The 22,122-nt window shown below is 45.4% G+C and overlaps 1 protein-coding gene across 1 annotated transcript in view; it reads left to right on the forward strand.

Moving 5' to 3' along the window:
• The first annotated feature begins 86 nt into the window (after window positions 1-86).
• The window catches only part of LOC140694981 (uncharacterized), a 128,273-nt gene continuing 106,237 nt past the window's right edge, over window positions 87-22,122 (forward strand). Inside the window, exons 1-2 of the mRNA XM_072957974.1 lie at window positions 87-362; window positions 888-966. The gene's annotated coding sequence lies outside the window, so the exon portion shown is untranslated. The remainder of the gene's footprint in view (window positions 363-887; window positions 967-22,122) is intronic.

Genomic DNA, 22,122 nt, shown 5'->3' on the forward strand with positions numbered 1-22,122 from the left:
GCAGGACTGCTGCCTCCTTCGGGGTGCCACAAGAGGTAAAACGCTTTCTCCCCATCTCTGTTACTCCCCTCCCAATTCCAGATAACTGCCTTCCCTCTGCTCCTCCTGTCCATGTGTCTCCCTCCACTTTTCCCCGCCTCCCCTCCTCCTCCCCTATTCTCCCTCCCTCGGTTCCCCTTCTCTCTCAGGACCCAGAGCGGATCGCTGGCCCTCCTGCGCATGCGCAGTTGCTGCCAGCTGGACCGCGGGTTGGAAGCTCCAGCTCCGAGCCGGGGATCGGCCCCAATGGCTTCTCAGCTCTGTCGCCCTGTAGGCCTTTGGCTACTGCCTGGGGCCGGGGCCTCTGGCTGTGGAAGTGCAAGGTGAGGGGATATCGGGAAAGGGGTGAGGCGGCTGCGGGAGGGCGGTCGGCGTGTCACAGCCCCCCAGGGCGCCAGTCAGCGTGTGTTCAGCTGGATTGCTCGGGCCAGACCCCTCTGCCCGCGCCACCTGCCCCGGCGCCCCGGCCACAGCTGTCCAGGGCCAGGTGTGCCCCTGCGCCTCTTGGCCCAGCCGGGCTCCCCTCAGTCCGCGGCTGGCGTCCGCTTCCCCTCTTCCGCCCGCGAGTCCTCCCCTCCCGGGCTTCCTCTCCTAGGCCGCCGACCCGTCCCCACCACTGGGCTGGCTGTGTCCCGGGCGGGCGGGGTCTGCACACCCGGACGGGGCGGGCGGCTTGGGCTGGGGCTGGGGCTGGCCTCCGAGCGGGGCTGCAGCCCGCGTCCCCCACCCCGCTCTCCCTGCCCCGCGACCCCGGGGCTGCCTTCCTCTCCCTTTCCCGATCCCTGAGGTCCAGATTAGCGGCGTGGGCGCTGCTCCCCAGGCTGAGAGCCCGCGGCTGTAACTCCCAGCTTCTCCTGGTGGTGTCGGGAAAAGGGAGCGGCAGTGCTGAGGGAGCTTCTGTCTCCTTGATCAGGATTTCTGCCCCAGGTAAGTACCTTGAACACTTTCAGGTGTTATGATGGCGGTGCTTGTTGATGTCACATGTTTTTATACTGAGAGGGATTACAGTGGTGAAAGCAGGGCTTGGTTCAGTTAAAAATGAGCTGAAGGCATGAGGCTGTCTCATCCTCCATCATTCACTCTCCCAGGGTGAAACGTGAGACCGTCGATCTTAAAAAGATACTTATAGTCCCTAACTAGTCCAGCCCAGCTATTGTGTGTTAACAGGAACAGCACAACCTGAGGCGTTGGAGACCCAGGGACATTGCACTCCTAAAGAGCTCCTGGCAAAATCTGGTTTGTTTTGGTTTTTTTTGTTTGTTTGTTTTAATTAAATTGTGGGACAGACTAGTAGTATAGAGGGAAAAATAATTGGCAAGAAGGATTTTTTCATATAACAGCTTTATTGTGATATTGTTCACACACCATGAAGTCCACCCACTTGAATGTTACAATTCAGCAGCTTTTAGCATATTCACATTTGTGCAACCATTATTATTCCAGAACGTTTTCATCACATCAGAAAGACCAGTTGAAATGCATGACCTATCCACCCCTTCCCAGTGGTGGTTCTAAAGAAGTTTCTTGGCTGTTCCTGACCATAAATTAACTTGTTACATTCCATGAAATATCTGGGAGGAATTCTAATCAGAATTGCAATGAATCTGTCTATCAAAGCAGGAAGAATTAATGTCTTTATGGCATAAACTTCTTCTACACATGAATATATCTGGGACCCTATCTTTTCATCTGTCCAGAGCCAGGCCTATGGGAAATCTTGGGTTTGTGAATGATGAGATTCAATACATCATTAGATGCAACTGTAGCCTTTCACTGAAGAGAAAAGTAACCTCGTAGAAGCCAAGTGATTCTCTGATGGTTAGAATGAGTGACCGCCAGTGCTGGAGTATTCGAGTGGACTTGGTGCTTGCAGAGTTCTCCACCACCTACAGCTAAGGGGATTACCGTGTTCTTTTACTTTTTTTTTTTATGGCGTTGCTTTTATTTTTACTTATTATATAAAATTATTTTTTATTGAAGTGTTGTAAATTTACCATGTTAGCTTCAGATGTACAGCAGAGATTCAGTTATAAGCTTATGCATATGTATATAAATGTTTTTCAGATTGTTTTTAGTACAACTCATTACAAGAAATTGAAAATAGTACCCTGTGCTATATAGTAGGTCCTTGTCATTTAGTTTATATTTATTAATGTGTATCTGTTAATCCTCCCTTTCCTGCCTGCTAACAACAGTTTGCTTTCTATGTCCATGAGTCTATTTCTAGCAGCACCGTTTTTGCTAGCAATATATGCTGGTTGGCTCTTTTCTGTTTCAGTAGTTCCATCTTATGTGTGGGCGTTTTTCTTCTGGTGGGCCTGTGTGTGGTTTGCACACGTGATAATAGAGATCTGTATTTGGGAGAACTCCAGGCCTCGTGTAGTCCCTCGTATGGAGCGCCCACTGAACTGATGCTTGAACTTGGAAAAAAACAGTAAATGTTGGAATTTCCACTATGGTTGAGACTTCCAGGTTTCTATAACCTCTTTAGCCCACCTAAATTTTGGCTGCACCCAATACTGGATAATTTGGTGGAACTTCATGGTATGGTGGTGTAGAGACAGGGCCTTGTATGCTTCTTCTCTTTCCTTTTTCTAACAATCATTCTCCTGGGCCTTCCAGGTACTCCCCCAGAAGGGCCCAGGGCTGGCTTGGTGTTGCACTGAGGCAATATTTGTTAATAAGTCCCTTTCCTCATCTCTTCTGAGCCTCCATTTCCTTCTCTGCACAATGAGGGCTTAGACTAGATAAGTGCTTTTCAGTTTCTTTTAAAGCCATGTTTCCTTTGAGAAACAGAAAATTCAAATCTCTCCTCCCATCACAACCCTTTAGATTTTGACACGTCCTCCAAGGAGTCACATAGCTCTTTGTGGTAAATTGACGTGATTGTGATTCCACGTGGCACAGAAAAGACTCTTCAGAGATTTATTGCAGGGAGAGGGCAGGAAAGGGGCAGTATGTCACACTTTCTTGTGTGAGCACTGGAGCAAAGGCTTGGGTTTAAATACAGTGTCTGATGTGGCATCTCTCTAATCTTGCACAATGTGATAAACCTCTACCCCTAGTTTCTTAATGTGTCAAGTTGGGGTGGTAATGTTTTAAGGCTTTTGTGAAACATTATACACATAAGCCATTTGTGTCTCGGTAGATACAAGACCTGCTAGAGAGTCGGAATTTCTTTAAAAATACACATATATTGTCCACATCACTCTGTCTGTGTGTATTTTGAAGTTCCTGGAGGGTGAGGGTTGAGTGTAATGTCCATCGTGGGACAGGTGGCCCATGGGTCTGTGTGCCTCAGATTGCCCCCTCCTCCCCAGTCCTCTTCCTCTCAGTCCAGGATGAAGTTCCCTAGTAGATTTACACACAGGTCTTGTGGAAATGGCTTTTCATTTTATTGTTTCACCAAGGAGGGTTGCCATCATGATCTCTGTGGTCAGGTTTTGGTGACCTGAAGGCTATGCAATTGGGGATTTCTATTTTATAAAAAGAAAAAAAATTACAAATACAAAATTAGACCTAGGTTGGTGGCAGGGGCTTTTGAAAGTGGGGACCATTAGCTTTTTTAGCTTCAGGTGCAGTGGCCTCTGGCCACGAGGACACATCCTCATGCTCTGAATTTGGAGGGACCAGTGGGTTCAGTGGGAATATTTACTGAGTGCATCTCATGGGCTGCGCATTCTCTTATTTGTACTGTGTGTTCCTTATTTGAGACGGTGAGCTGATTTAAACTCAATAGCCTCTTTAAAATAATAGACTTTTTATTTTTAGATGTAATGTAGATTCCCATGTAGTTGTAAGAGATAATATGGAGAGGGCCTATGGACTCTTTGCCCAATTTTCTTTAATAGTTCCATCTTGCAAAGTTGGGGTACTATTCATTCGTGACTCACTAACCCTTTTAGGTTTGTGTTATTGCCCTCATTTCTATTTATGAATAAACTGGTGTTGAGAGAAGCACACAGGTCTGCCCAGGTCACCCACGTGGTTAGTGAAGATTTGGGTGGAACGTGGGCTTGGGATTTCCAGGAAGTACCATTATGATGGTCTGTGGCAGGGAGCAGCATTCACTTTGCTTGTTTATTCATTCATTCAACAAACATTTATTGAATAAACTCTGTGGGTCAGATGCTTTCATAGGGTTATCTGATTCTTCAGCAGTATGGAGAATCAGGTAATGTTTTCTTTTTCTTTTTTTTTTAATATGAGAAAAATATCTCTGAGAGGTTATAATCTCCCCAAGGGAAAAATAGCTCATAAATGAGGGATAGTACATTTGTACAGTTCCTTCTTCTTATGCAGGTGGTACCCTAGGCATTTTACATTTGCAAACTTCCATAATCCAGATATATTCTTGTAAGGCAAGAAGTTTTTTTTTTTAATTGAAGTATAGTCATGTTTACAATGTTGTGTCAATTGCAAGGTGGTTTTTTTTGAATTTTGAATGGAGAAAATATTTTTTGAGGGGGTTAATTAAGTTTATTTATTTGTTTCATTTTTCTAAAATGAGGTACTGAGGATTGAGCCTAGGTCCTTGAACATGCTAAGCACGTGCTCTACCACTGAACTGTACCCTCCTCCCCAAAGCAAGTTTTCTTACCCATTATTCTGCACCTTAGGAGTTCAAATAAATTGGCGTTGAAATCCAGATATTTTGATCCTACTATGGTTCTTTGCATTATATCCTGCTGAGGGGTGGGGAAGCAGTTCCTTTATTCATTCATTTATTCAGCAGTTTTGAGCACCGACTTTGCATCAGGGCCTGCCTAGGTGCTTGGAAACAGAAAACAAGAAATGATCCTTTTCTGCAGGGGATGGAAGCCTAGACCAAAAGCTGGGTAATGTGATCTGAGCTTCAGTAGCCATGTGCAGATGCTGAGGACAAAATTATCCCCGATTTGCTTGGACTTCCCTTGCCTTCTGGCTGGTGCACACCAGGTCGCCGCATCCCAGTGAGGCCCGCAGCCCACAGCACAGTATGTACATCGATTTACCCTCCCTTCTCGGCAGGGCCTGCAACATGAACACCCCTGACTACGTGCAGTGCGCTGAGGACCACCAGACTCTCCCGATTGTGGTCCAACCTGTGGGGATCATCTTAGAGAATTTCTTTTGCATCTATAATGGAATCTCCTTGGTGAGCCAGATCAGACCTTGCGGCTCCCAGTGGGCACTCTTTATCTACTATAGGTATCTCTATGCGCCCGAGAATGGATGGAGTGACTTCCAGACCCACCGCAATGTCATGGGCCTTGTCACCATTACTGACTGCCTCTTGGCCAAGACCTTCTAGAAGCTCCACGCACAGAGGAGCTGTATGGCACCACGCTCTACGACTCTCAGCTCTTTGTCTTTATGCTGTATGGGGAGGTGGCCGAGCAGCCGCACACCGACGTGGCCTTCAATCTACGAGGACTGCGGGTGGTGGAGAAGAGGATCGAAGACTTCACTGAGTCACTCTTCATCTTGCCCAAGTCCAAGTGGCTGGATGGGGACCCCGAAAATTCTGGGGAGAAGACCCCCCTCCTCTACATCCTATTTGAGAAGGAGGACTTCGTGGGACTGGACACAGACAACAGGCAAGTCAACCTGAAGGCCGGGCCACCCTGGCTGTGTGACAGATTGCTTCCTTACATCCAGAATGGGATCATCAAGGAGGAGGGCTTTCTTGTAGCCAAGGCGGGAAGGAGGTGTAGCCCGCCGGTTTTCAGACGTTTAAAACTAAATCCGCCTTTGTTTCAGAGAGATCCTTTTAGGGTTAGTGTGGACACTTACTCCCCCTTTTCAGCCAGGACACTTGGGGGGACCCCTGGAGTTGCTGTCCAATAGAGTAGCCACAGCTACTGATGTTAGTAGTGCTGGGGAGGAGGCCGGTCTGAGCTGAGATGTGCTGTAAGTCAAATGCACATCAGACGCTGAAACTTGTCTAGTAAAAAGAATATAAACTATCTTGTTACTTTCTATATTGATTACACGTCAAAATGATAGTATTTTACATACAGTAGAATAAGTAAGGTCTGTTCTTAAAATCAGTTACTTGGTTTTTTTTTTGTTACATTTTAAACGTGGCAACTGGGAAACGTTATTTACATGACTCTCATTTCATTCCTGTTGGACAGCCTGTCCTGGGACAGTTTCATCCCTTTGCTTATAAATGAGACTCTGAATCCCGAGACGCAGAATGAGGTGCTGGTTGAGCTCAGGGTGGAGCCGATGTCTCCTGCCTCCCAGGCCCAGCACCAGCACGGCTCAGGCCCTCTCCCCTGCCTGACAGCCACCATGCCAAGTTAGGACATCAGAAACACTGCCAGGGGCTTCCGAATTAGCTCCTTACGCAGGGAAAGGCGTGTCACGGTGTATGGGACACAGCAGGGAAAAATTCGTCCTCACTTTGTCCCTGTGATTAGGTCAAAGGCCCCACTCTGCCTTGGAAGTGCAGACGATCACTTCTGGGCTGCCTAACCCCTCACCCTCTACTATGTTTCCCTGTGTATCTTTCAAGCTGTCCCTCGGGCAGAAGAGGGTGAGACGTCTTTGCCGAGAGGTGGTCCCCCTTTACTGGGGAGAGTGAGGTGAGCTGTGTCCCCCCGGCCTACGGCCTCGGGCCTTGAGTCTGGAGAGCGCTCATGGCGGTCCCACAGGTGACGGTCGGAGGACATGGTACGTGCTGCCGGGCCCGCTGTGCAGGAGGGGCTCTGTGATTCTCTGTGATTCTAAGGTCAGATTCTACTTTCTTGTTGTTGGTAAGATGGAGGAGAAGATGCCAGAGAATTGATAAAAAGAAAATCCACACCAGTCCTGTGAATGACAGACACAGGGGATCCGTGTCCCACCTGCGTGTGGTGCCTGGCAGGCTCTGGAATAATTTTCACTTCCTCCCCGGACATTCCTCTATGGCTTAAGGAAGGGGAGAGGCATGTCGTGGCCATGATCTGTACTTGTCCTCACAGGGCCCTGTGATCTACATGCCCACAATACACTTCTGCTCCTTGGAGATGAGGTGTCAGGTTTAGGAAACTGGGCACTGCTGAGGGCATAGCTGCCAGAACCGTGCTACACCAAGGCTGGCTCCGTTCACCTCACCTGTCACCTCCTGTTGAGTCCTAAGGCGTCATTCAAGGTAGGTGCATCGGTGCAATGAAAGCAGGGACCTCCTTCACCCCCTGGACAGACTGGTGGGTGATCAGTGGAAGCCTGGAACCCTGCCCCAGCCCCACGCCAGTGCCTCCTATTTTGTCATAGGAGGCACTGGTGACATTTTTGCTCAGCAACTGCTTGGCTCTGATTCTGCAGAGCCAACAGAGAATGCCAGCTTGTTTTTGCCTTTTGAAGTCTGCCCTTGGGATTTGGCGGAGTAGCTGGATGTGTGCTTAGCCCATAGTGGTTGACACTGTCACCATTGTTTACCCAGAACCTCGTGTACCAGGCATGGCTGCCGGCATCAAAATACAGCAGCGCATTAAACCTCCCTCCTGGTGGGTCTGTCTGTTCTGGTACCATAAGGGCTCAGCCAGCATCTGAACGTCAGTGAGATAACGTGGCCAATGAGATCGGGTCAAGCACGTTCTCCGCCAGTGACTTTTACTCCATTGTTGCTTTTACTATTACACAGTCATTAATTTTTTAAACAATGCTTTGGTTCAGGAGCAGAACCTAATTCTCCCCTGTTCCTCTTGGTGGGAGTGAGTAAAGTTGTCCAGCTTGAAATGCGACCACATTTTGTAGCTCAAAAGCTGTCTACACGCATCTAGGTGAAGTTTTGGTTTGGGGCGCTGACCACGTTGGGGTCCCCCGGCAGCATCGCTCCCCTCAGGCCCCTGCCTTCCCTGGATCAGGAGGTGAGGGTGGGTCTCACCGTCCCTGCGTCCCTGTCCTCATCACACTGACGTAATTTCTTGTAAATGCTGTCAAAGTCATTTTTGTTCTCGTGTGTTTCTAATTTTGGCTGTTCCTCTATTCCTTTTTCTATTTTCCTTTTTCCCTTATACCACCCCTTGAGCATGTTGTTGGGTCTGAAAATGTGGGCTGTGCACACCCTGCATTGGAATAGCCAGATCGCCCTCTGTGCCGTCTCCATCGCTATAAAAAGCAAAAACTTAACAGTTGCCATGATTCGTATATTATCCTAGTCATCTTATTTTCTACTTTTTTGGAATTTTTGCTATGTTAGCACATCACCCACTGGAGTTTGATATATGTTAAAGTCCTTGCTTTGAGGAACCTGTTAGTTCGTCCTTATATTTGGTAACAAATGCTCTCTTACTAATTTTGTTTATTTGTTTTGAAGAAGTGAGATGCGAATTGATTTAGGCGGCTGCTGAGGGACTTTTTTCATGGAGTATTTAAACTTGGAAAGTCAAATTCTGCAGCACCTTGCTTGATTCTGGCTTTTACACAAACGTGCTCGGCACGAGGTTCCTGGCTGTCGCTGTGTGACGTGCGTGACGGCGCTTCCTGGCCGGCGGTCACTGGTGAGGAAGTGGCCGGCTCGGGGGTGAGCAGCTGCAGGGGACGCTGTTGGAGGAAGCAGTCACCGGTTTTTTGTTTTTTGGGTTTTTTTTTGCATTCACCTTCCCAGTGCCATTTACTTTACTTTGCATTCATAGAGGGGCAGGAGCGGGCCTAAAACCATGCCACTCTTTTGTTCCCTTTATGAGGCTGGTTTTTCTAAGTATCAGGAAAACATTGCCTTGTCCTAAGTAACTGGTTCACTTGGATCTGGTGGACACAGGGACCGCTAAAGGGGACCGTAGCTTCCTCTCTGCTTCAGCCAGTGGGCATTCAGAGCCAGGTCTGTGGTTTGCCTCAGCAGCCGTGCAGGCCTCCCTGCACCGGCCTTTACTTTTACCCCTTTTTGGCAGTAAATAGCTGACTCTGTGCCTGTTGCAGCTGATGTCCACCACTGACGGCCGTGTGGTTATTTTGCGGTAGTGAGTCTCCAACACCCCTGTCAGCCGTGAAGGGACCTTGCATTCTCACCCCGACCCTGGTTCATCTCACCCAGGGAAAGGGCTTGGCCACCACCGTCATGCTGGACATGAGGCCTTGTTTCTCCTTTCATGCTCTGGTCCAAATGTGGACACTTCATCCTTCACTGACTTGGTCTCGCTTGAGACAGTCCAGACTTTCTGAAAGAGTCCATCACATTCTGGGGGGAAACAGAACAGAAGTAAGAGTCGCAAGTAGGAGTCTAGGCTGTCTGGGTTGGCAAATGCAGGCTGGGATCTGTGATGGCCGGTCTGTGCCCTGGAAACTGGCCTTTCCCGTGGCTCCCGAGAGAAAAGGGGTCGGAGCGAGAACAGACTTGCCTGGGTTCCTACCATCCTCATCTGCTCACTGACAGGAGTGTCAGCTAACTAGGAGCTCCCCCAGACCTCGGGCCCTTCAAACCTCAGATCACGGGAGATCCTTGAGTCCTTTTTCTGGTCCTTCTTTGTGAGAATCCAGTGCCTTCTGAGGTGACTGGCAGCAGGAGATGCCTCCCCCTCCAGGGAACTCCCTTCGGAGGACTGTGACTCAGTGCACCTTGCTGTGAGCTTGTGGGTTTCCATCGTGCTCCCTGCAGAACCAGACTTGAGACTGGCTTAGCGACAGAAATAACAAGACTGATTCCAGGGCAGGGCCAGGTGGAGGGAACAGTGGAAATTGAATGTGACCTCAAACACCTAGGTGGGTGCTGGGGCTGTTACTAAAATGGGGAGCCTGGGAGGTACCTGCCAGGAATCGAAGTCTAGAGTAAATGGTGGACATAAGGCCTTTTTTTTTGACATATGGCATTTTTAAGATGCCATTTGTCATCCAAGTTAGGACTTCCAAGAGGCACTCGTGTCTATGAGCCTGGGGCTCAGGTGAAGGAGCCGGACTAGAGATACACATTGGGATTCGTCATTCTTAGCTGGTGTTCACAGCCGTGCAAGTGGATCAGCTCATCTCAAGAGGTGCAGACTGTGTCTGAGGGGGGGCAGGGCTGTGCCTGGTTTGGAGGAAAGCCCGGACCATGCAGCTTTGGTGTGTCAGTCAGCGGCGTTTGTGATTTTCAGAGCAATGGCATTTATCCTTAAGGTTCTGGGGGGTGGGCAGGGCCACACAGGAAGAAATCTGAAGAGAGGGTTTTGGCCACGTGTGCGCGTCTTGGGACGATCCAGAAGCTGCAGGGTCCAGAAGGGGAAACTCCTCAGAAGCTGGAGTCGGAGTGGGGAGTTGGGAGAATGTAGTCACACTCTCCTGTGATGAAGGGAGGGAGGCCTAGGGAGTCTGCACCCTAGCGGACTCTCTTTCCCACGAACAAAAGGCAATCAGACAGAAGATTTGAGGTAAGAAGGGATGGGCGTTGGGAGAGGAGCCAACCTGGAGAACGGTGGTTGAACAATTCTTGAATAGTCTCCCTGAAACATAGAGTTAAAAAAACCCAGACTCTTAAGAATATTGATAGTGACTGGGGAGGAGGCAGTTGTTTTTCTGACCTCCTAAGGGTAAGGTATGTATCCGGGGATATACAGAAGAATCGGGCAGTCTGTTCCTGGGGCTTCACCCTTACCAGGGGGAACAGTGCAAGTTTAAAGGGGGAGAAGGGCAGCGGAGGGAAACTAGCCAGGCCCCGTGTCACGTACCAGTCGGCCGCCCTACTTGCGTGTTGCATTCACATCCATGCCTCCCAAGTGGGCGGTGGCAGCCCCGTTTTGAAGATTGGGAAGCCTCCTCAGAGGTTTAAGGAATTGGTTCATTTAGCAGCTAGTAAATGCTGTAGCAGGATTCCAGCAGGGCCTTGTCAGACTTCAAGGGCATGTTCTCTCTACTAATTCCGGTTGTACCTGAAATGGTGAAGTGAGTCAGTTTCGGAGCCTTTCAGAGAAAGTACGCTTTAAGTGCCTCAGGACTGTTGCACAAAGCTCAGTGTTCTTTCATGGTTCAGAACCACCGCAGTGCTTTTTGCCCCACAGATGTAAGGTCTTACTCCTTTGACGATGGCGTGGTTGTAAATGACATACAGGTGCAAAACCACACTTAGCAGCTTCTGAAGGGAAACTCTCCTGTTCTCCCTTGATCGGCTTTCTTCCACGGGATGTAACTGTGCTGCAGCTAAGGCCTGAGCTTTCCGTATGGAGTGAGGGTTTGATATCCAAATTTAGCATAAAACAGTCAGATGGAGAAAATCGAAGATGACAATATATTTTGGGGTTTCATTAGACAAGACATACTATCTGTTAATGGCTCATAAAGCTAATGAAATTGAGTACAGAACATTGCATTTCTTACTTTCTACTGAGAGCTGTCTTCCAACATAAGGTTCTCTGCTTTGGAACTTCAGCTCAGCCACTAGGGCGCCTGTCATTGTGTTGGTGTGATTGCATTTACACAGTGCATGTAATCTGGGCTTCCTTAGCCCCAAACACTCCAGTGCAGAATCATAGGCTGTAGCCATCACTTAGTTATACAAATACTTCTAAAACTATATGATACCAAAAAAAATAAATAAATAAAAATAAAGAGAGAGAGGGAGATTGCCTTTATCAAAGTTCCTTTGGATTTTAACTGCAAAGTGTTGTTGAGCAGCTCTGGTTTCCTTTGGATATGAATATATACATTTCTTTGCATGTAACTTGGATTTCAGGCTTGAACACCAAGCTCTTGTTTTCCATGAGCCACAAAAATCATAGCCAAATGACACACGTATGAAACAGTTTATTCTTTTTATCTGAGACAGAATCCTTGAATTTGGGACTTGAGCTGCGACTTTCCTGTTTGCTCTTCCCACCCCTCTTGTCACCTCACTCCTTTTTCCCACGTGGCCTCCAAGAGGTCATGGTCTCATAAGAGCAGGTGGACAAATACCAGTTGGTCGCCAAGCAGTGCTGCTGTAGATGGAGCCCAGCCAAGAGCTAAAGGACATCATCAGGGAGGACTTCCTGGAAGAAATTGGCTCTACATTCAGTTCTGGGGACAGAGTAAGAGTCAGCCAGGGGAAGGAATCAAGAGGGTGACTCAGGTGGCAGGAGCAGCCCGGGTAGAGGCCTGGAGGCTTGTGGGGTGGGGACTCGGGGAGACTGCCCTGTGTGGTCCAGGGTGGTGGGTGACCCTGCTTTGAAGGACACTGGAGAGGGCCTAGGGGTGGAGGGCTTTGGAGGAGCTTGGTTTTTACTAGAACTGACACAGAAGAGGCAGTGAAGGGTGTCAGCAGGAAGTGACCCTTAGGAGAGCAGCTCTGCCTGTCCTTTTGAGTCCCACCCCTTCATTCTTTTATTCACAAAACACGCAATTCTGAGTGTCTAGGGGAGAGGGGGTGGACCCACAGTAGTAAGCAAAATGTACTTGCTTCTTGAGAGCTTAGCAGTGTCAGAAGTTGACTTAGATTAAAATGTTTTATTAACACAGCAGGGCACCTAATCCAAAGTGCGGAGGTTGGAGGGAAGGAAGACTTCCTTGACAAACAGTTAAAATGAGCCTGGAGGCTAGTGGGAAGTAGCAGCAGGTCACGGGGCCCCTGAGGTCACTGGGGACCTGGTACTGAGGTGAGGATGGACAAGCAGGGTCGGGGGTGGGGCTAGAACTCTACCAGGGAGCCTCTGATGGGTTTGAAGTGGGGGAGATGTAATCAAATTTGTGCTTTGGGAAGGCTGCCTTGGCTGTGTGTGTGTGTGTGTGTGTGTGTAGCGGGGAAGAAGGGGAGGGTGTGACCAACTGGGAGGGTCATTAGAAGACCATTCACAGGCTCGGAGGCCACCAGTGGGAGAGGGGCGTCGGGACTGCTTGGGGACCGCAGGGGCAGAGTGGATGCCGGGTTTCCTTGTGTGGAGGGCTTGTTAGCGGGGTCGCTCTAGCGACACCTTGTGGCTGGAAGTAAACAGATGGAGGCCGCCAGGTGGACTTACCTCTTCTCTCCTTCCCTGCCTTGTGTGATGATCTTAGCTCTGCCAACATATGGAACAGAAGAGCTAAGTTCCAGAGTAGCCCAGGACTTTGCTGGGCTCGTTCAAGTGAGAGCAGATAGGATTTAGGCTTGTGTTGAGATCTGTAAGTTAACTTAGCTAGAAACGTCCTGTCTTTTGGATTTTCATAGGGGTAGTAATTCTTGATAAAGATTGCTTTCTTGGTGAGAGGAAATTTAATACAACTGATGTCTTTCTCAAAAAATATCTTATCTTTAAGAAATTTAATATTCAAAATAATAGGAATATTTTAAAATGATAAACTAAGGCTTTCGTGTAGTTTCTTTGGTTTCTGAGTTGATGTGTAGGTAGACCCTTTGCATTACATAATAGCACATCTTTGACAGTATTTAAAGAGCTGTTAGTGAGCGCCCCCAATTTGAAAGCATCATTAAAGCTTGCTCTGAAATAGTGAAGTCATATAGGTCTTGTTTGCAGAAGCCAGATATTTGGTTTATAATCTGCAGCATAGCTCCCTTTATAAAATAATAATAGATTCAAAATTAACAAAGTGGAAAATAATTGATTTTTTTTAAAAAATGAAACATAAACTTTCTTGTGCTATTGTTGCAACTGGAAATTTTGAAAAGAAAAATCCTATTGTAATATCATCTAAGTGAAATACATATATGTCTGTCACATTTGAATAGTAACTGCACAGTGGTTTTTGAAGTCAGGATCATTCCAGCTCAGATACTGGCAGTGATGGTTGCTGGTTTTCAATGGAAGAGCCTAAATTTGCTTTCTTAGCTTTATTCTTTTCTTTTCTTTTCTTTTCTTTTCTTTTCTTTTCTTTTCTTTTCTTCTCTTTTCTTTTCTTTTCTCTCTCTCTCTTTTTTTTTTTTTTGGGGGGTAGTGCGAGGGTTGAGTAGTGCTGTGCCAGCATGATTTGGGGGCAATTTGTGGGCAGATGTCGTGCAGCAGCAGTGAGATATTTCCATGCATTTTACTTTCCGGACATCACCAGGGAACATGTGTGGTTTGTGCCTGCAGGATGGGATGCTGCAGGACTCCCTGGTCCATCAATGTTATGTCTTGGAGCTGCTCCGGTCAGTGAATGATTTTCTGTGGCTTGGAGCTAATGTGGTCTGATGCAGATGATCAGATGTGTAACTAAAGTACTGTTACTTGAAATAAGAGAAAAGCTAGCAAAAATGTCTCTAAAATACAGGATGAGGGAGGAGAATTGGCTGAGCTGCTTGCAGTGGGGAATATTCTCAGGTGACTCCCTCACTGTGTCTCCTGTCACTATCCCCCACAGCCCTGCATGGCAGTCCTACTGAAGCAACCATGCACTTTCTCAGAAACGCGCTGAATTTCCTTGTGCCTCTGATTGTTCACTTTTTTTTTTGAAAGCACATCTTGCCCTTTGCTTAAATGCCATCCCTGCTAGCCACCACTTACACTCATTCTTCTGGACCTCGTCCATATATAGCTGCTGAATGAAAGAACAAAATGTAGTATCTCCATTTAGTGGAATATTATTCAGACATAAGAGTGAATAAAAAAGAAAAAATAAATAAAGGGGAATATGAAAAAAGCCATCTGCTCTGGGTAGTCCACCCTGACTGCTCAACCCGGCCTTTTCCCTTTGAAACCCCATCCCTTATACCCCACTCTACTATTTTTTATAGTATTTACCACCTTCTAATAAAGTTTAACATTTTCAAAAAAAAGAGACATGCTGATACCACTTCAACATGGGAAAGCCTTGATAACAGCACGTTAACTGAAAGGAACCAGACACAAACAGCCACATATTGTTGATTTCAGTGATCTTAGAAATGCCCAGAATTGGCTCATGCAGTGGCAGAGAGCAGATGATGGTTGCAAGGGGCTGGGTGGAGGGGGGTTGTGGAGTGACTGCTAGTGACAGGGGTGTTCTATTGGGGTGATGAAGTGTTCTGGAAATAGATGGTGGTGAGGGCTGCACAACCGTGAGTGTGCAGAAGACTGCTGAGCGCTGTCTCTGGGAGTGCTTGTTGTTGGGGCGGCTTTATTTTGTTCTCATCCTGTAATGTGAAGGGTCATCTTGTGCTGAGACCATTCAACTCCTGTGAGTGGTAAGGCTAAGAGACTTTGCAGAGTCATGTTTCTTTTTTCCCCCTTGCTGAGTGTAGGCAAAAATGGTTTAAGCCTGAGAAAGTGCTCCATATGCAGAAATGTCTTTCAGTTTTGGCTGGTGTAAAAATCTTGTGAGCTTTTTAATCATTTAGGACAGTCTGTAGGGGGAAACAGCCTGTGAAGCCTGGGTGAGACTTGGAAGAGCCGCGCTACCCTCCCAGACACGGGTGGGGATTTCACCCCCATTCAGGCAGTGAAGGGCCAAGACCCGTGAGAGGAGTTGACAGTCATGAATATTTATGTGTATCCGCTGCTTCATCTTGGATATTAATTTCTAGCTGAGTCATTTTGTGGCAGCAGCCTCATCCTACATCAGGAATTTATAGTATCTGCTCTTTGAGGTGAAGAGCTGACAGACTTGATTATTTAACAGTCTATCTTGTATTGATATCTCAGATTCCTTTGTCAACCGCAAAACAGCAGAAATACAGACGTCCTTTAATGCCGATGTGACCTGGAGCAGGTTTAGTTTCTGTACCTCAGTGACCTTATCTGCGTGTGGGGAAGATGATAACAGTGCTTCCCTCAGAGGGGCTGGTGAGAGGAGACTGAGAAGCACAAGTGGAAGACTTACACGAGATGCTCATGAATGACAAAATTTAGTGCTCTCAGCCTGGTGAGGCCTCAGGGGCAGAGATGTCAGAACAGAGCAGTCCTAGCCGGAGTTCGATCCGCATTGTCAGGTTTTATGATCACTATCACCACTGTGGGTTATCAGGTAGTTTTAAGACTTGGTAATATGAATTCATGAATAATGTTAAAGACTAGACAACTCAGATCCGGTTTACATAGTTCTCAAGATTTCCTGTGAGAAATGGATATTTTTTCCCCATCTTAAATCTGAGTGGATTCTCTAAAAAAATTCTGTAGTCCTCCATCTTTTTCCTTTAATTCTCCTTTTTTTTTAAATAAAAGTTTTTAAATGGAGTTACTGGGGACTGAACTGAGGGCCTCATGCGTGCTGAGCACATACTCTCTCAACTGAGGTATACTCTCCCCCATAATTTTTTTAAACTTTACTTTCTTAGTATTCAGAGGTTAGAGGCCTCTAATTCTTTTTTTGGAGACTTGTCCATAAACCGGTAAATCTAAAATTAATGGACAAAATTTGGTTTATTAAAAAAATCATTAGAACTTTTATCAATCCATTCAAAAGGAAATGCTTATTGAGTTAAAATGTTTCTCCTTTATGGTGATTTCTAATTTTTGGTCTAGCTTAACTTATTAAAAGTAATCCTCATCATCATAATGACCAAGCTTGCTGTGAGTGGACACCTACCAAAGGCTAAACTGTTTTTCTCATGTTTTACTTCAAAGCAGGTGTTTGACGGTAGGTATCAATGTCTCCTTTTTGCAGCTGAGGGATTGAGAGGTGGGCAGCTTGTCCCAAATCAAACGCAGCTGGCGGTGCCTAGCTCGGTGCTGGAATCCAGGCTGCACAGGATGCATTCTCAATTTCTCCTCTGATCAGCCTCCCGTTGAGTGGTTTCCCGAACTCCTGTGAGTCCATAAATGACCGATTTTGGCGATCTCAGCCTGATGAGGCCTTCAAAGGAGAGACACCAGTGAGAATGTGAGACAGAGCGGCATAAATTAAAATTGTACATTTTCACAAATGTTGCATTCTCAGGTAATGACTTAAATAGTTTATGTTTTCTTTATATTAGTGCTATGTAAGCACTAAAAACAAAACATTAAAAATGATTATAGTGCAAAATAGGAGTGGGCTTTGAAAGTCCAATCATTGCTAATGATGTTGCTTGTTTTTCTCTAGTGGTGCTTATTGACAGAATAATTTACAATGACTGAATTTGTTTTATGTATGTAGTCTTAGTATGGAGGAAAAGTTTGTCAGTGCATATTGAAAGTAAAATCTTTACTCTTTTCTTTCCTGATGATAAATATGTACGTTGTTTCCATGGCTTAAGTATATTTCCTCATTTGTGAAATTTGAGTGATGCCGTTTACCATGTCTGACTGTGAGAGGTAGACGCCTTGTATACAAAGCATCCAAGAGCTGCTTAGTAAAAATGTGCTGTCACAATGACAGATAGTTTAGAAGGATCAACTGTGAATACTAAAGAGGGTGGCTTGTTTCTGATGCATATTCAATATGGATATATATGAATATGGCTTAAAGTAACAAGGATTCAGGGTTTTGTGTGTGTGTGTGCGTGCAGTATGAAGTTTTAATGAAATCTGTATCATTCTATTGAGACAGGGACTAGTTAAATTGACTTAAGCAGACGACCTTGAAGATTATTTACACAGAATGTGTATTGTTACAACTCAGTGTTCATGCTGCCGTGTAACTATACACTCAGACATTTAAATTCGTAGGACTCTGACCAGAAGCATTAAGTTTAGAAAAATCCACATTGATCATTTTCAGGGAATAAGCTTCTCTCTTTTGTGATTAAAGAAAATTTTGATTTATTTTTCTGTACTCTTAATAGGTTTTAAAATATCAAAACATTGATTTGACATGTCAGCTTTTTTAATAGAAAAAAGCTCATGCTGTTTTAATATGTAAATAAATGTTTTTGTATTTCAATACACTTCTATGATTTCCTGGCTCTTTGAGAAGTATTTTGCAAGATACTTAGATTACCTCCTGTTGGAAAAATACAGACATGACTTTTATGAATATAGGCCTAGTACAGGTCTGTTGGTTTTTGCTACAGTGCAAGACATGAGGACTAGGAGAGCAGTATGTGCTACATAAGCTTTTAGTTATCTGATTCTTGTTTCTGATCCACAGGCAATTTTTGTGTTGCACCTTTCCAGGCAACCAGGAAGGCCTTTTAAGCCATAGGTGGCGCTGTTGCACCTTCTTACAGTCTTAACTTTCCTGTTTGTAAAGGAAGTCTTAAACGTTTTTTTTTTTTTTTGATTCCTTTGCTTAGTGCTTCAGGGTAGCACAATGTCCATTATGTCTGACTACCTGGAACTATTATTCTGCTTATGTCTTAGTTTTATTCTATCATCTCGCTGTGAACATTTCAGACTTCCTGTGCAAACAGTTGCAACATCGGACTTTTCTTGCAGTGTTAGAAACCAGTGAGCCGGGATTTTATAAAAGAGCTAGAAGCGGCCTCTGGAGCACCTTAAAGCTGAAAAGTGTACTGAGTTCCCTAAGTATTATCCCCACCGCTGTGTGTCAATGGGTGGTAGGAGATTTGGTACATATACAAAGGGGTGTGGTGTTTTGACTTGGGTTTGCGTGCACGCGCTGCCACTGAGCTACGTGATCCTGAGTCAGTTCTTTCTGAGTTTTTCCCTCGTCTGTGAGATGGGGACACTCATTTCTGCTTTGTAGAATTGTGAGAATTAGAAATTATGTAAAGTGTTTAGCACAGTGTGTGTGACAAGAGGGCTCATAATCTTAACTGCTGTTTGGTGTGAAGCCATCATTTGATAGTCTTTGGCAATTACTGAGAAACAGGAAAATAAGAAAAGCTGGTTTTATGATGAAAGATATTTGAGGAGGTTCCATAGTTCCTATACACATAATTTAGCATCAGCAGAGTCAGGACATTTACACAGTCGCCCTGAACCAATGTTAAGCCACAGAATTTTTGTTACTTCATATATGTTGGGGCTTAAGGGGACCCAATACTTATACACATGTTGTGTCCAGCAGCCAACTGAGAGATGACAAAGAAGAACAGGCAGGCGATAAATGTCTCCTTTATTACTGATGAAGCCACGTTCTCCATGAAATTCAGGGCTGTGGGAGAGTGAGTGTCATGACACTATGTCCCAGAATTAGAGACTTACGCAGTCCCAGGTAACTCTGGTCCACAGCGAGCATTCCCTTGAGAGATTCTGACCCATAATGCACAGGACTGTCTTGCCATGGAACTGAGCATCCCGGCTGCTTCCTAAGGGTGGCCAACACTGGAGGGGAAGGAAAGCTTTCATATGCCCTGCTTGTCTCCCCGGACTCACACCTCAATCTGTTAGTGTGAGGAGGGCTAGCCGTGGGCCAGTGGTCAGGGGTGTGAAGGGAGAAGCAGTCTCCCATGGACCAGAGGAGTGGGGAGGAGGGAATTCCCCCTCAGATTAAACAGGTGGTGGCTTGAAACAGAAGGGTGCTCCTCAAGAGTTTATAAGAGGGGAAATAAGGATTTCCTTTGGGACTCAGAATAGTCATGAAACACAGAAGATGATTAGATGGGAGACTTGTAAATCACTTTCTTATTAAATTGAAATTTGTTGGGCACCAAAAATGTGCTACATTCTTTTCTGAGAGTTTTACAGAAATGAATCCTCCAATTTTCACAACAAGCGAGTAAGAAAGATTTGATTGTTATCCCAGGTTTACAGTGTGGAAATTGAGGCACACAGAGGGTAAGTAATTTGGCCAAGGTAACAGAGCTAGTAAGTGGCAGAGCTGGGATTTAAATCCTGGCTATCTGGTTTCCAGGCTCCCAGGGATGGGCTTTGGGTGTTTACAGGTATCTGCATCCCTGGATCTCTGTACCTCTGCACCAGTTAGACCAGAAAGGACAGGGAAAGTGGAGTTATACAGGTACTCACAGTCGTGTTTCAGCCACTGTCCATGGAGTGTGCCCCGTGATTGGCATTAATTGTTTTCCAGGCAGTAGATCTGTTCTTATAACAGAAATTTAGTCCATTGAGTTAATCTAGAAACCCTTCCTGCTCTGCTTCTGTCCACGCTTGCCATGTGACTGCCTGCCCGAGATTGGGCCGTGGAGGAGAATCTGTACTCATGGTTGAACTCTGATATTTCAATCTGGTTTGTAGTTTCACATCTCCTGTTACATTAATAAATTAAATTTCTGGTTTTCTTGCATCAGTGTGTCATAAGTTTGCTTAATGTGAAACCAGTCCATGGGAGCCCAGGGGTGCTGACGGTATAATTTCTGAGCATGTGGCATTTCTACCCGTGCAGAAATGGCTGGAGGATGTCCACCTTCCTCACTGATTTCTCCCAGCAGCAGGGTCCTCTCCCACCCCCGGATGTAAGGATGGGATCTCTCTGAGTAGGCCATTCAGAGGCCGAGTCCACCAATCAGATGAAGTACCTGGAAGTGGGTTTAATAGAAGAAAAGGGCTTCCAGGTAGTCCGATGGGCTGTTTGAGTCCGTTTGGTGAAAAGATGTCCACTGTCTGTGGTTGAGCTGCTTCTTTGCTGTTTAAAAGTCTGTATTACATGAAGGGATTTTAAAAAGCAGAAAGGTGTGATTTCAGGTGGTACATCCGCACCGGTGAGTAGTGCTGGATGACCGCCTGTGTGAGGAATAGACAGAGTCTTACAAACTTCATAAAACAGCTTTTAAAGCTCTTCCATGTGAGTGCACTTCGTATGGGGTCCAGTTCATGACTGGTCGCGCTGAGAGGGCACGTAACTGATGATGGCAGAAAGGACACGGAGGCATCAAAAAGGTCCCAGACATGTTCTGTGTTTAGAGGATGGGGCACAGAGTAACATATTTGAGCTGGTTTTTCATTGAACACTTTTGAGTATTTTCTAGGACTCCCCAATCCCCCATGGTTCCATGCAGCTGGGTGTCCCCTCAGTGCAGCTCTGTCAGCACTTGCCCTGGGCTGACGCGGTGTCACGGGGAGCAGGACGGTCAGTGTCCCCGGCTCCTCCGAGCTCCGTCTCCTCATCCGCAGAGCCGGGTTTCTCATCCGTGTCTACTTAGTAGGATTGCTGAGAATCACATGTGATGGTTGTCAGGTGTGACTTTTGGTTGTCTCTGTGATTGGCGTATAGTCAATATTTGATAGAAACACTTGTTTTTATTATAATTGTGGCTCCTAGATTGCAGTGGTTTTTAGTCTGCATTTATTTTTTTATATAAATTTATTCTTATTTTTAAGTAAGCACTTGTATTTATTTATTTTCATGAAGGTACAGGGGATTGAAGCCAGGAACATGTGCGTGCACAAAAGGTGCTCTACAATGGAGTAATACCCACCCTCCTTGTCTGCACTTAAAAATAAATATTTCAATACACAAAATATTTCTTAAACACCATCATGGGTCCTATTTTCTGCATAGACAATTGAATACATATGCCATCTCAATAAGAATAAATGTCATGGGGACATACCTTTCTAAATCTGTTTACGTGTTTTAAAACGATCATAGCTAGTGAAAAACACGAGTCTTGGATCCACTACTTCTTAGGGTCTGCTTTGCCATCATGGGGAATTACATTCTACAGAGAAGGCTAATTGGATCTCATTGATATTTGGATGATTTTGCAATGTTCAAGGCTTTCAAAAGCTGACCGTTTTGTATTTTAAACTAACTACAAAGTTATCTTCTAGAAGTTGTAAGTCCTTAGCTTGTGAAGTGCCCAGTAATTCAGTTTGTATATGTCTGTGTCTCTGTGAACGTGTATGTGTGTGATTTCAGGAATATAGCAATAAGTTCCATATAGCCTTCTGAAATCTTTCTCCTCCAGTTCAAGGTGTAGGTATATATTTACACAAATAAATTGATACTCTTTTGTGATTTGGCATATTGGTGGGAATAAGAGGTTCTCATAATTGTTTCAGAAGGGTTGGGGAGCATGAGCTTAGAAAATGGGAGGAGATAGAGGCAGGGAGGTTCTTTAAACTTTGTGCAAGATGAGAAACAGTAGCTTTTCTTTTTTCTTCTAAAGCAAACTGGCACTGAATTGTAACATACTAATACTCAGAATTGCTTTTCTGATCAGAGACAAGTGCCTCAGATTTTTCAAGGCAACATGAATGATGAAATGTGTTTTAGCAGTTATCTTTAAAAGTAGTTTTATTTTTCAAGTATAAGTCTATAGACTGTTCTTTTTTTCCCAGCTGTACAAGAATTTCTCATTGATCCAGGTACGTGATCAATGTGTTTAGTTTCTTTGGGTTATTTATTTTTTTTAAGTGCTTGATTCATTCTGGTGTGAATGAATGTTTAAAATTTCTGGATTTTGATCTTTAAAACTTGCTGATTTATCAGAACTGCAAAAAACCTGAGGTTTGTTCCTTGTTTGGTGGGGCAACCTATTGATTTATGTTGTCTGTT

Source organism: Vicugna pacos, unplaced genomic scaffold, assembly GCF_048564905.1.
Source record: "Vicugna pacos unplaced genomic scaffold, VicPac4 scaffold_116, whole genome shotgun sequence".
Lineage (NCBI taxonomy): Eukaryota > Metazoa > Chordata > Mammalia > Artiodactyla > Camelidae > Vicugna > Vicugna pacos.